Source organism: Octodon degus, unplaced genomic scaffold, assembly GCF_000260255.1.
Source record: "Octodon degus isolate 3935 unplaced genomic scaffold, OctDeg1.0 scaffold00010, whole genome shotgun sequence".
In the NCBI taxonomy this organism is placed as follows: domain Eukaryota; kingdom Metazoa; phylum Chordata; class Mammalia; order Rodentia; family Octodontidae; genus Octodon; species Octodon degus.
In genome coordinates, this window is record NW_004524586.1 from 13,675,236 (window position 1) to 13,690,894 (window position 15,659).

Here is a 15,659-nt window from a genome sequence, read left to right on the forward strand (position 1 = left end):
CTAGCTGTTTATCATCACAAAACCAAACAAAAGGGAAGCTGCTCTCACCTCCTGACCCATGCAAGCCAGTGGAGGAGAAGCCGGGACAGTGTTCTGCACTCTCCAAGGTTTCCCAGAGAAAGTGTTTCTGATGAACAGTTTCTGGGAAGAACGCAAGTTCTCGTTTTGCATTTTCAGTGACACTGTATGACCGGTAAAAAGATCGCATGCTAATCAGAATGGAAACTAGGTAAGGTAAGCTCTGATGTTTCATATCCTTCAACACTGTGTCCCCAGATCTCTGATGAGGCAGAATTACATGTGGATTCATTTCAAGCTTTCAAAATGTGCCCAACTGGGATAAAAAGTTCTTTATTTGGTGTGGGGGAAAGACCTACATTGGCTTCTGTTCTTTAAAAAAAGAAACTTGGGCTCAGGATACTGCTCATTGGTAGAATGCTTGCCTAACATGTGCATCCCTGGGTTCAAGCCTCAGTACTGCAAAAGCAAGTGAACAAAAGGTAAACAAGTATCACAGTCCTTTCATAACACCGGGGCTATGTAAAGTTTGAGCACTCTACAAGTGGAGGTTTATGGTCCAGTCAATGCGCCCTGTTCTGAAACCAGGAGCAATGTCTTTGCTGATCCTTTCAAAGGTCCCAAGCTAATCTGCCCTCATTTTTTTTTGCCAAAGCAAAAGATAGAAGTCACAAGGGAGCCTTTGGGACTAGGCCCTCATCTGACTTGCCTCTGCCCTAAGGATACTGAAAGACTCTTAGTATGACTTTGCCAGCATACTATGACTTTGCCACGGTTAGTGTCTGACTCATAAATTTCATATTCATATTTCACAGAGTTGATATGCACTGAATGCATAGTATTATGAAGTGCCAAGCAGATACTGAGACCAAGAAGAACAGGAGGAAGCGCATTAGATGTCAGGCCACATGCTCAACACTGAGGTAAAAAGGCATCCAATTGGAGGCCAAGCTCTGCTGCTCAGTAAAACACCAAACTGCCATGAAGGAGGAACTTCCGGGAGGGGAGAGGAACTGCAACTGACTGGTTGTTGGATGAACATATAGAAAAGTGTAGCTGTTCTGGGGTAGAGAAGCCATCATTTTCCCAATGAAATTAGATATTATCCCATCAAATTATCATTACGTTAGAGAGGAGTATTATTGCTGGCCCAAAATGGGAAGCCTAAGGAAAAAGATGTCTATGAGAGGTAGCAGAGATGACTAGCAGGCATAATACTAGTGCAAAAACATGCAAATATAAAGCCCATGCAAATTAATTAAAATAATTACAGATCGGGCGGTAAGTCCTGCAAGCCCATCCACTAGAGGCAGAGGGGCAGGCGAACACAAGCTGTGCTTATTAACCATATTCCATGTGCACCAGGCCAGGCAACTAACAGAGGTGTGGCTTTCTTTTTTTCCTGATGTTAATTCTCACAATCATCCTATGAGCAAACGTTTATGTTCTGTTCATAAGCAAGGAAATGAGGGCCCACGGGCGAAATGCCTTGATGACAATGAAGCAAGTATCAAACCCACATCTGGGGACCTCAGGTTTGGCCTAAACATTCTGATCATTGCACAAAAGCTTTTAGAGCAGCTCCTGGTTACTCATGCCTTGCCCATCTTCTAGTCTCTGACGGTGTCCGCCTGAACTTCATGTCCTCACTCTGAAAAGTCTGGCACTCCCTGATGCTAGTTAGGGTGAGAGTCAACACCCTGAGGCCCGAAGGCCCCCAGGGACTATAATTCCCATCTTACCACAACACATCTTACTGTCCTTATTGTTTTAATTATCTGGCGAGCTCAAGAATTATAACCTGCTCATCCATTTGTCTGCTCATTTGATGTACACTTACCAAGCTTCTACCCAGGCTGGTGGTCATCAGGGATTGAAACAGACACTGTGCCCCTAAAGCTTTTGTTCTGGGGAAGCAGAGCGATGGTGTGGTCCCCAAACGCACAAGAATGACAACACAGTACAGTAGCATGATGACTGCTATGAAGCACGCCAACAGGACGATAGGCCCACTGAGACCTGTAGGAGCAGTGCCTACTCAGAAGGTATGTGGGGAAGGCCTCTCTGAAGAGCACGTACTTGAGCTGAGACAAGAGTACCAATACCTAGAGTAAAGTCTAACACACAGGCCATGTATAGACAACTGTGTAATCAAGGTACTGTGGAGTGAAATCATGGTGGATTTCAAGGTTCTCAAACACGTGATAATAGAATGAATAGTTTGGAAAAGATGAAAAGTACCTATTCGAGGACACTGCCACATCAGGGCCAAAATTCTGGTTTCTTGATCTGTAGCGCACCACAAAATTCACACTGCGAGGGTGAAACAGAAGGATGCGGAGGGTACAGGTGTAGAGGCATCAAGAAGAGGTGAATCACAAGTCTCTTCAAATGCTGAAGGTATTGTCGAGTGTATCCTGGTGCTCTGTCCTGTTGAAAGGTGTCACAGACAGCGCAGGACCTTCCCCTGCCCTTTCAAACACCTGGGAAGAGGAGGCTCGCCTGCTAGGCCTGGCTTGGCTGCTGTCCACCCCTTCTTAGCAAGTCTGTGCCCTGCCCCAGCTCAAACAGGATCTCTGCCTTTGAACCCTTCCCCCTGGATTTGTCAGCCCCCAGGGAGTTACTGGCACATCAAGATCATGAAACTCAAAACCACTGCAACTCAAAGTTATATTTCTTTTCATGTTTTAAACATCTGACTTCTCCAAACTGCTTACTCTAGTTTTTTATCCCTGAATCAAACTTTCTATTCTCTGGTAGCCCCTTACTAGCTAGCAACTGCCCAGTATCCTCAACACCCAACCCTACCTGTAAGGGTGCGTGCTAACACTAGTGACTCCCCAGTTGACCCCCACAGTGACCTATGGATGAAACAGAAGTGGGGAATGGGCAAGACAAAAACACAACCGGCTCATTTGGCTTCTAACAGGTTTCACTCAGCTGCAAAGCTCCCTTCTATGTCCCTAAATCATTAGTGACAAGGGAGTCACAGAAGGGTCTGCCAGCTCAATCTTCTCAACAGGTAACAGTCAGATGACCTAACTACTCATTCTGATGCTCTTTCATGAGTAATATGCCACTTAACAATAGGGAAAGAGTCTTAAGAGACATGTCACTACATGATTTCACTGGCATGCAAACGACATGTCAGAACATATAATGTACTTACGCAAGCTAAGACGCTGGATCACTATACGGTATGATCTTTGGGGCCCACCATTGTACCAGTGATTCTTGGTTGATGTAAGTGCTGTTATGCAGCACACAACTATACTTTTAAAATTTTCTAACCTCTGGTTCTTAATCAGGACAGGAGTGGACAGGACCCCTGCAGGGTGCTCAGAGAAATGTAGAGGCCTTTCACTGCTGTCATGGTGACTGATGGCTGCAACTGGCATTGTGAGGACAGAATCTGCTAGAAAACAGTACGTGCAACTCAGATGCCTTGAGTGCGTCCACCTGAAGCTCTAACGCCAGGCAGGCCAACTCAACAGGGCCATAGCAAGGTAGCCCATCCTAGCAGTATATAAACTAGGTGTCAATTTAAAAAAAATTATCCACAAGCCTACCAGCCTCAGATGACCAAAACCAATTTTCTGGCAGGTTCCTTTTTACCTATTACTTTTAATGATTCAACTTTTTAGTATTTTCTTTGGTTATAAGAATTCCTAGAAGTATCATTTTTGAAACACAGAGACTATTTCACATGAAGAACAATCTGGATTTATTTTAGAACTTTCTAACTGCTTTTATGCACTTGAATTCTCTGTTTTTAGCTTTAGCGATGAAGAAGTTCCTACAGATAAACACTTGTCCCCTCCCCTGCCTACACAGTGGTGTAGGGAACTAGCTGGTGGACAGCTCTGAGTTGCGGGAAATGCCCTTTCAAGCTGAAGGCCACCTGGTCTGGCATACCAGCTCTGTTCCTGTCTGACAAAGGTCATGTCATCTATTCACAATCTTGTTCTTCAAAAGTGGCCCTACTAGAATTCAGAGCAGAGTGCCTAGGAGAAAATGAGCCTTCATTTGTCTTGCAAATTAAACTCTATTAACCCCAGGGGCTGCTCCTTGAACATGCTTCTAATATTAGCTGCGCTGCATATATTATGCAGATTTCATGTTTTCAGCCCTCCTTTAGATACAAAACACTTTAGAACCCCAAGCCAAAAAGTCTTCTAATGTTGTAATATCACAGAAGTTTGGAGAAGGGGCTGTTGGTCAATTTTGATGGGACTGGGAGTAACACAGATTGTACTTGTGAAACAACTATCAAAACCACAAATATTCCCAGTAAAGAATTTGGTTTCCTTCATTTTTCTCCCCAAGATAATATCATGCACAAAGACGGAAATGCTTTAATTAAAAAAAAAAATAAAGTCTCTGTCTTATAAGATAGGACCTAAGAGAAATTGTGATATCCTCTTTTAATGATAGCTCTTAAAGGAGTCACAGAATGAGCTGTTTATTCTCCTGGGATGGACTGTTAGGGAGAGTTTTAGAAAAGTTGTAGAAACTGGAACTTTCTCATATAAATTTTAGAACAGCCTGTGAGTTTCTACAAAAAGATCTGCTATGATTCTGACTGAAATTGTGTTCAATTCATTCACTGATCTTGGGAGAATTGGAATTGACACTTCAATAATATTGAGTCTTCTAATCTAAGAACAAGTATGATCTCTCAATTTATTTATGTGTTCTTTTACTTTTTGCACAGATTTAATAGTTTTCAGCATACAAATACGATAAAAACGTACAGCATATAAAAATGTAAGTTTTATTAGATAAAAATCTCGTTCATGTTATTTTTATTAAAGGATAAGTACCCTTCACTCAAAACGTATGGGAGCAGAAGTGAGTCTGATTTCAGATAATTTTTTGGTCAGATTTTGGAGTAACTGCATAACATTTACTGGTTTAGCATCCAAAGTTTAAAACTCTGAAATCAGAAATACTATCTTTTTAGGCATGATATCAGTGCTTAAAGTTTCAGATTTGAGAGCATTTTTGAATTTAGATGCCCAGATTAGGGATACTCAACCTGTATTGCCAATGCAACTAAACTTAAAATTTGGATTTCCTATATTCTCTTCTAGTATACAGAAATGGTATTTCTACACAATGGAGCACCACTCTACCATAAAGATGAATTCAAATCATTTGTAGGAAAAGGAATGTACCTTGAGCCCATAATGTTAAATGAAATAAATTGAACATACAAGCTTAAATATCCCAGTTTTTCTTATGAGATACTCAATTTTTAGATAAAAAATAAAAAAACAATAGAAGTAGACTTTTAAAAAAAATTATTCATACATTCTCTTAATGAATAGAATGATTTGTTCTAATGGTGTTCGTAAATAGGATCTCAAGTCTGCATCTTGTACAGCAATTAACCACTAAGAAGAATGTATGCAGTGTGTTAATTATTGAAACCGTCCTACCGATTTGATTTGAAACTGTCTCATTGCTATTTGTTTATCAATACAATTATGGAAAAAATTTATTCATTCATTTGGTACAGGATCTTGCTATGCAGCTCAGATTAGTAGTGGTTCTCCTGTCTCAGCCTCCCCAGCACTGGGATTACAAGCGCGCGTCATCGTGACTGGTTTCGAGGTCTGCATGGCATGTGATACTGGGGATTGAACTGGGTCTCTTCACTTGCCAGGCAGGCACTCAGACTGCCAAGCTATCTCCCCAACCTGAATAATCGAAGTAGAGAAATAGATCTTTCTCAAATGGGAAGGAGATCAAGAAATGAGGGATAAGGAGATGAAAAAGAAATTACGACACAGCATGTACATATACCAACTCCTGACAAGGATTGTAAACATTATTACTGCAAACATACACTAATAAAATGAATAAATATATACTTTTTTGTATGTTCAGCAGTTTTGCAGGGGCTTTCTATGTAGATGATGTTTTATTTCTTCCTACTCAATTTCTTTTCTTTCTTTTTTCTTTTTTTTTTTTTTTGATGTATTAGACAAGCTAGGACCTCCAGAAGAATAGAAGTAAGAAGAGACAGCCTTATCTTGCTTATAAATTTCAGAGGAAAGCACTGCTCTTTCACTGTCAGGTATGAGGTCAGTAAATACAAACACCTTTTTATCAGATCAAGCATTTCCTAGTGATATGGTAAATTGACTGATTTTAAAATATTGAACATTTTTTTTTTTTTTTGAAGACTTAGAAGTCATAAAATAAGCTCTTCTTGGGCATAATCCATTGCCTCTGTTATATTCTGTTGTACTGAAATTGCTACTATTCTTGAAGACGTTTGCATTTATGTTCATGGGGGATACCGATCTGCATTTGTCTTTCAATTCCTTTCAGTTCCTGGTGTCACGGTAATGTTGGTGTCAAGAATAGGGTTGGAAAGTGTTTCCTGGAGGAGTACCATCAAATTACTGCATTTCTTCCATAAATTTTCTGTGGAATTCCCCAATGAGGTGAGCAGGGGATGTATGAATTTTTCCTAATGGCAAGGTTTCTTCAGTACGTCATGTTAGTACATCAGATGGGGCTATACAGGTTACCATTTTCTTACTGAATGAGATTTAGTAGTTTGTGTCCTTCTAGAAAGTTACCCACTGATCTAAATGGTGAAGTGCAAAGACCTGGTTGTGTAATGCAGCTTTTCACTGGAGGCATGGCGGATTTGTAGCAATGGCCCTTCTTTGTTCTGAATACCCTTAATTTTGTCTTTCTGTCATTTACTCATGAAAAAAAATCTGATTAGAGATTTTTAATTTTTTCCTTTTTCTTTTGAGACAGGCAAGTGCCTTACTATACAGTTCAGGTTGGCCTAGAACTCACTATGTAGCCCTGGCTCATCTTAAAATCGTAATGCTTCTTCCGCTTCAGCCTCTCAAGTGCTGGAATTACAGGCCATGTACCACCACACCTAGTTTGAGATTTTTATTTTAACTGATAATTTTTAAAGAATTCATTTTTGACTCACTGATATTTTTCTATGCTTTTCTGCTTTCTATTTCACTGATCTCTTCTTACCTTTATTATCTCCCTCCTGTTTGCTTTGGGTTTAATTTGAGTTTATTTTCCTGGTTTCTTCAATAAGCTTATTGTTTTGAGACCTTTCTTTCCCTATCATGAAAACTCAAAGCTCTAAGTTTCTCTCAAAGCACAGTTTTAGCTACAACCTGCAGCTTTTCATAGGTTGTGTTTCGCATTTATGTGATTAAAACTCTTTTCCAACTTCCCATGTGACTTCATTGAACTACAGGTTATTCAGAATTTTCAAATATTCTGAAAATTTCATTTTCTGATGTTATAGCTTTTTAATTTAATTTCATTATAGAGAATAGATCAGACAATTGGAGTAACTTAAAATTTATTTAGAAAATGCAGTCAACTTTGCAATCTATACATGTGGGCTTAAACAGATATACTTAGTTTTTGAATGTAGTATTTTGTAAATATCAGTTACATAAAATTGTAGATGGCGCTGTTTTTTTACTGATTTTGTTATTTGGAGCACTGAGAATGCTTTTTTATCTTTTTTAATTATTTCTCTCTTTCACTCTTAATTTCCTATAACTTTTTCTTTCCCTAATTTTGCTTGCTTATATCTGGTAATCTGAACTAGTACTGAAGATAACACTATCCAGTACAACAAGTACTGTCCAATTCATATTTCTTTTAGTGAAATTCTGCATCAGTTTTTTTTTAAAAATGTATGTTAGTACAGAGTCTCACTACGCAGCTCAGACTTGAAGTGATTCTCCTGTTTTCAGCCTCCAAGTGCTTGGATTATAGGGATGCACCACCATGTCCAGTCTCAGTCTTGTGCCCCAGGGGCAGGGCTGGCACAGCATGCCTGAGATCAAACCCTGGTCCCTGTGCCTTGCTAAGCAGGTGCCTTAGTCGGCTCAGCTATCTGGATGGCCCCACAGTTACATTTAAAAATTTCAGTTTTTTTTTTTTTGAAGAGAATACAAAATTGTAATAAAAAATTAGAATTAAAAGGGTTGATTAGATCCCCAGAATGCTGTGCCAGCCCTGCCCCCAAGGCATGCTGAGAAGGCAACTGAGACTAGGTGTGGTGGTGCACTTATAATCCCAGTGTTTGGGAGGCTGAAAACAGGAGGATCACTAAAAGTCCGGTCTACATAGTAAGACCCTGTAGACCTTGTACTAAAATACATTAAAAAATAAATAAATGTAACTGTGGACTTTCTTTGCACATTCCATTTTCCTTCTCTATTTTGAAATCATGTTGTCTAGTGCATAATCATTTAAGACTGTTACACTTCCTTAGTGAACTGATCACTTGATCATTATGCAGTATCTCCCTTTATCCCTGGTAGTATGTCTGGCTCTGGAGCCCACTTCATCTGATAATAACACAGCTCCTTTGGGTATCTTTTGATTAGTATTAGGCATATATTTTGCTTTCCAAATACTTTTGCCTTAGTTCTACTTAAAGTTGGTCTGTCACAGACAGTACATAGCTCAATACCTTTTCCCCCTCACAATGAGTTTGCTTGTTTCTTTTTTTTTTCCCCCCCCTCCGGAACCGGGAATTGAACTCAGGCCCTTGCACTCGCCAGGCAAGGGCTTATTCAACTGAGCTATCTCCCTGACCCCTTTCAGTTTGTTTCTTAATTGGTCTACATATATCAGTTATGCGTAACATAATTATTGACAGTTGGTTGGACTAAAAAATATCATGTTGTTATTTTTCTGATCTGTATTACATTTGTTCTTTGTTCCTCTTGACTTCCTTTTCCTTGATTTTGGATTTAGCAGCATTACCTGGTTCCATTCCATCTCTACTACTGCCTGATAGTTTATACCACTTAAATTTACTTTAAGTCATTCCCCAGAAGCTTTTCTACCATTAAATTCCTTGTATACCCCAAATAAACCTAACTGTTCTACACAATGTCAGATTCAATTTGCCAACTGTATTTAAAACTGTTTATCTATTTCAAGGGATAGACAAGGCTTGTGCTGTCGGTGGTCCCGCATCAGGCCTTGCTGATCTTTCAGATTAAGCTGGGTGGCACACGTTCTACCTCTTCTCGTTTCCAGGTGAGCTAATCTGAACTGGGATATTGTATTTTGGATACGGGAGCAGTCACCTTTGAAACTATGCAAGGTCTTTTTAACCACTAAAAATTTTCATCTTTGCTTAACAGCTTTAGGTTCTAGGGCTATATAAGTTTTTAGTTTATTTTTCTAAAAGTACGAATTTTCTGAGCTTTGAAAACGGCATAAAGCTAGGGAAGGAATGTTCTGTATTTTATTTATTTTTTAATTGAATTCAGGACCTTGCGCTTGCTAGGCAGATACTGTGCCCCTGAGCTACTTCAGTCTTTTATTATCTCTTTATTCTTTCTTTCGTTCTTTATTTTTCAATATTGGGGATTTGAACTCAGGACCCTGCGCTTGCCAGGCAAGTGCTTATTCTACTGAGCTATCCCCCCAGCCCTAATTCTTTTTTTTATTTTTAGGAAAGGGTCTATAGGGTGTTCAGGGTCTCACTACTAGATCCGACTTGTAGTGATCCGCCTGTTTACAGCCTCCCAAGACCTGGGATTACAGCGCCACCATGCCCAGCAGTCTCAATTGCCAACTCAGTGTGTCCTGGGGACAGGGCCGGCATGGGGGTTGGGGGCAGGAGAATCAAACTCCTCCCCCAGCCCCTGCAGCTGCTTGCAGGCACCTTAACCCACTGAGCTATTTGGCAGGCCCTAATCTCTTAATGTAAAATTTCTCTGCACTTTTCTTTTTCATTAATTATAATATACATATATGCCTTTTCTTTGTATTCTTATTTCATTAATTTGTACTCATCATTTCTTCTTTTGAAAAAATAATTATATTGTCTACTTTCTAAATTCTTAAAGTAGATGATACTACTGTTCTGTATCCTTAAAACTTTTTGGTGATTTTGTTTATATGCTACTATATTTTATCAACAAAATTCATTTATTTTATTCCTTTTAGTATGCAGAGACCCTTTACACCTCTAACATACTGTTCTAAACAGAACCTCACAGCCACCTGAGTTTTCTTTTGCTTATTTTGCTTAGTATTTTTCTTATCTATGTCTTTCTATCCATTTACTCTTAAAGTTTTAAAATCTCCATATTTCAGATAACCTTTATGAAAGACATTTTATTTTATACTCAACTGATCAATTTTTACGTTTCTTATCATTGAGTTTAATTCATTCATGTTTCCTGGAATTACATGATGTACATTATGGAGCCTTGTCCAATAAAAATTCTTTTCTAAGCTCTGTGTCTTAGGTTATCTCCTTTGACATTTTGGAATTGGTCCTCCACGGTGTAAGAAGCTACAGTGCTACTGTGGGAAAACCCTGCACAAGGACTGCAAAGTTTGCCCCAGCCTGGACAGTTTAACAACTTGACAAGGCCCTGTCTCAAAATTTAAATCAAAAGCCTAGGGATATAGCTCAGTGCAAAGGCTCCAGGTGAAACACAAACACAACAAGCACAACAAACAACCTAACAAAATGAACACCTGACGTTAATGTGCTCACTGTTCTTTTAATGAGCTCTTTTTCTTGTTTAGAATTTTCACATTCTCTCTGTGGTATGTTCAGATGCCACTTTTTCTTGCATTTGACTCTTTAGAAATCTCTTAATCCTTTTTTTTTTAATGAGCTGTTTGCTGTTTTCTTAAAGCTAGCAAATTTATATCCATTATTTCTATAAATATTTCTTCGTGAAGTGGATATGAGATGAGAGATGTGGGTCTGCTTTCCTGACAGTTGTTCTATAGCTTTCCTCAGTGTTTCACAAGACAGGCAGCACCTGGGGCCTCCTCTTCACAGAAGACAGAGCCACTAGGCTCTCTGGTGTGTGCAAACTACTGCCCTGGATACATGGAATATGGAAGAATTATCACAGACTACAGCTAAAATACATACTGTAATTAATGTATATAAGTAACAAAACTTCCTTTTAAAGAATTATTTTTTGTTTGGTTGGTTTAGAAACCCATGGGTTGGACATGTCCGGAACCTCTCATACACAGACGTATCTCTGAGATGCAGAGGCAGCTGAGTGAAACAGGTAACAGGTTTCTATCTGTAAAATACATTGGGGGGCCACTCCCCTTCCCAGCGGGGGAAACGCCATTCTCTAGTTCAGGCTACAGCCCGTAAGTGTTACAGGGGCTCTCACCCTCAGGACAGTCCAAGCATAACGCTGACTCTTGCTACATGAATGTATGTGGCTACCAGAACATAATGCTTACTTTCCTTGGTTTGCTGAGGTAGGTGTTGACAAACCCATAGTAAAATGAAAAACATTACATCAAAGTTGCATTTGAAACATATGATCTAACTTAAAACATGCTCAGAACATGCTTATGCCTATAGCTAGGCAAAAGTATAGAAGACATAGTCTATTTTATAACAACATATTGACTATTATCTGTGGCTAAGTGGGACCTGTGGCTGCTTGCTATCATCCATCCTTGCAAGAGTATACTATGCCAAATGTCACTAGCTTGGTAAAAGATAAAATTCAAAGAATGGTTTCTATGTATGCCCATTGTTTTTATACTATTTTAAAATTTAAAGAATATTACAATGTATTGTTATAAATTGGCAATGATCTGTCTAGCTGGATGTAATGGTACACACCTATGTACATGGCAGCTGAGGTGGGTGGTTTGTGGGTGTAAAGCCAGGCTGGCCAACTCCATGTGACTCTGTTTCCAAAAAAACCCTCCACATTTATTTTCCACATTTCTGGAGTCTTAAGTTCAGATTAAAATTCTGCAGGGTAGAATTTTAAAATTCTTTAACACCTCTCTTCCATCTTGCCCATTTGGCTCTCCTTCTATGCATACCGGCCCTGACATCTCTGTGTCCTAATCTCCTTTTCTTATAAGGACATAAGTCAGAATGGATCAAGCCTCACTCTACCGACCCCACTTAATTACTTCCTTAAAGGTTCTGTAATTTAATACAGTCACACCCCAAAGTACTGTGGAGATGAATTTTGGGGGAGATGACTTAAGTGCACAAACCTAACAGTGACAGCCTCCAGATTTAAATCTTGCCCCGTAGGTGCTTTGATTCACTTAATCTCAACTGTATTAAAATTCTCATGGCAATCCATTTGTAATTGATGCATTCTGCAGAAAGGAAGAAGAAAGCATGTGTGGGGCACCTACATGGAAAGTGTGAGGACCAGATTAGGAAGTCTGAAGCCCAGGCATCCAAGAGACTGAGATAGAGAATTGCAATTGAGCCCAGTTGAGCCCAATTGAGCCCAATTCCACGGTGGGCTCCGGGAAAATGCTCCCTGTGCAGTGGGTCTGTGCTCTGTGGAGGAGGACTCTGAATGTGAGTACATTTCAGGCACCTCTGCATTTGCACCAGCCCCCAGCACACATTCCTTTTTTACCCTTTCCCATTTCCCAGCAGTCTTCTTTTCAAGGGGCACTAGGTCTCCCTCAGAATGACAAAAGCACTGCTCACAGCCCTCATTAGAAGGTGTGTACCCCACTTACACTCAAAGGAGCTCTTCAGATAGGCCTCATATTATCTGTCACACTCCATTAACTTGTGACAAAGGTGCTTCTCCCTATTCAGGTCATTGAAAATGTAAAATCTGTAAGAAACAGAAACACTTTTACTTAAGAGGAGGAACCATTAGAAAATCCTACAGGTTGACCTAGCCTCTAACTTCAACAACTGCAGGGTGGCTGGGCCTGCCAATTTAAAGCCAGCTCTGTAATTGGAAAGCATGACTTTCAATGTTCACTTAATGAGTTTAAAGTCTAAACAATAACTTAGAAATAATTAATTGTAGACTATTTCCTCAATTATACAATTTTTGATTATGTGAAAGATTACTTTTTAAATTTGCTTCATTCATATATGTCCTATTTTCTTATAAATGAAAATGTGAAGACAGCCTCATTTGAAAAAAAATACTCCAATTTCAAAAAGGACTTTCCTTCTGGAGAGGAAATGGGAACTCACACAACAATCTATAGAACTCATATGAAAATCAACAGTGAAATACTAGAATTTTTTTTAAATTTAGCAACAAGACGCAGATTCTTATACAATTTCCATTCAAAACTGCACTGACGGCCCTAACCAAGAACCCAAGATGATGGAAAAGAAAGTTTAATTGAAAATAAGGAAATGTTAGTGTGACGGTCTGTTTTCACTGATGGATGCGTAGAGGCATACATAGCACAAGAGCATCATCCTAAAGGCCTCCTTTCAGTGACACAAGACACAAAATCTCTTGGGAGTCAACATTCACGGAGCCTACAGAATGCAGAGCCTCGGTGCTAGCTTCGTGTTAATGCATTCCCTTCTGAGGATCTGCCCTTCCCAGTGGCCAGACTGGCAAACCTCCTCAGGCATGGAGCACTGAGAAAAGGGCCAGGGACTCTAGTTCTACCTGATAAATCTTAATCAAAACACAAGAGAATAAAATTATTTCTAACTTAACTGCATTCTAGAACAAAGGTCAACAATATTTACTGGAATTATCTAGCGCCCAAAAAGGTAAAATATTCACAATGCTGTGCATTCCAAAAAAAGGGATCAGGCCAGAAAATACAGCCTGTCATGAAGAGAAACACTAACTAACTGGAACAAACATACAACTAGAGCAGATGTCAGAGGCAGCAGACAAGGACACAGGAAGTCACTATAATTGTAATCCAGATGCGGAAGTATTTTACTTTAACTAAAAACCCTAACATGACTTCTACAGATAAAAACCACAAAGATTAAGATGAAAAAACACACTGATTACAAACAGATTAGATACTACAAAAGAAAAGCGTGGTGAACTTGAATACAAACTCGAAACTAGCTGGATGTGAGGGTGCATGCCTATGATCCAAGCACTGTAGAGTCCAAGCCAGGAGGATCATTGCAAATTTGAAGCCTGTCTGGGCTACATAGTGAGTTCAAGGCCAGCCTGAACCACCTAGTAAGAACTGGCTCAAAAGAAAACAAAATAATTAAATCAAACCAAACCAAAACTATACAAACTATCCAAAAACACAAGACAGATAAAGAAAAAAAAAAAAAAGAATTGAAAGGAAGGTATCATTGACCTGTCCAATGATTTCAAGAGAATGTACACATGTGTGATGCAAATTTCTGAAAGGGAAGGAGAAAGACGCATTTATAGAAATAACAGTCAAAAGTATTCACAAATTCAAGGCATACTATAAACACACAGATACAAGACAGTCAAATCAAGTACAAGAAATATGAAGCAAACCACACTGAGAAACATCATAATCAAATTGTTCAAAAATATTAATAAAGAGGTTTACAATCAGCTAAAAAAAGATAACATAATATAGAGAACAAAAGAACAAGGATGTCAGAGGAATTCTTAATGTAAACATGCAAATAAAGAAGACAGTGTAGTGAATCTGCAATTTAAAAAGAACAATAATCCCTTAATCTAGAATTCTATACCCAATGATAACAAATTTAAATAATCAAGGAGCAATAAAGTTTTGGGGATATATAAAAGCTGCAAGAATTTATTTACAGCAGATGGGCATTATGCAGAAAATTAAAGGAATTCACCAGGCAGTAGATGGCATCAGGCAAAAATATAGGTACCTTAGGTATTTCTCTCTCACTGCTGAGACAAAACACACAATACTAAGTTCAAGGGGGAAAGGTTTATTTAGTTCACTACTGTAGAGATTTCAGTCTATAATCAGCTGGCTCCAAGGCAGGGGGGCAGGGCAGACAGGCACTGAGGTGGAGAAATTGTTTATGGCAGGCAGAGGTATCAAAGAAACAAGGTGCAACCACAGCTCTTTCTATCTGTGTCCTTGTCTGCTGCCTCTAACATCTGCTCTAGTTGTACGTTTGTTCCAGTTGGTTAGTGTTTCTCTTCATGACAGGCTGTATTTTTTTGGCCTGATCACCTTTTTTGGAATGCACAACATTGTGAATATTTTACCTTGTTGGGCGCTAGATAATTCCGTAAATATTGTTGACCTTTGTTCTAGAATGCAGTTAAATTAGAAATAATTTTATTCTCTTGTGTTTTGATTAAGATTTATCAGGTACATCTAGAGTCCCGGACCCTTTTCTCAGTGCGCCATGCCTTCTTACTTATGGTGAATAGCATTCACACCCTTAATCTTAGTGCTCTAGATCTCAGCATTGCACTATGACTCAGTCCCAGCATCACACACTCTAGATCCAGCCACCTCTGAAAAAGCCCCACCTATGACTGCATGAGGCTTCGGGGGGACAGCTGGACACAGTAGCCACAGTGGAGGGAAAAATATTTACTCTCTGGCTTTTTATGGGTAACACCTGCCCAATGCTGTATTACACACACTTATCTCCATTTGAAATTATTCATCCAACTTTTTGTTTCTATCCATCCATTCATCTGCAAAGCATAACTTCTAGAAAGATGGTCACCTAATACAAACAATGCTTTCTTCTAGGCTATGTGACATAAGGTGGCTTGTTATTCTTTTGTTTCCTGTGTTGTTTAAACTTTTATTTATTTATTTTTTGTTGATGTAAAGATTTTATTTTTTTTATTTTTTATTTTTCAACAAATAATACACTGCATATATTCTTCTTAGTGGTTAATTGCTGTACAAGATGCGGACTT

General features: G+C 39.1%; 1 protein-coding gene across 5 annotated transcripts in view; it reads right to left on the minus strand.

Annotated features, from left to right (window-relative positions):
- Positions 1-15,659, minus strand: part of Mgmt (O-6-methylguanine-DNA methyltransferase) — a 325,209-nt gene that overhangs the window by 114,052 nt on the left and 195,498 nt on the right. The window lies entirely within an intron of this gene.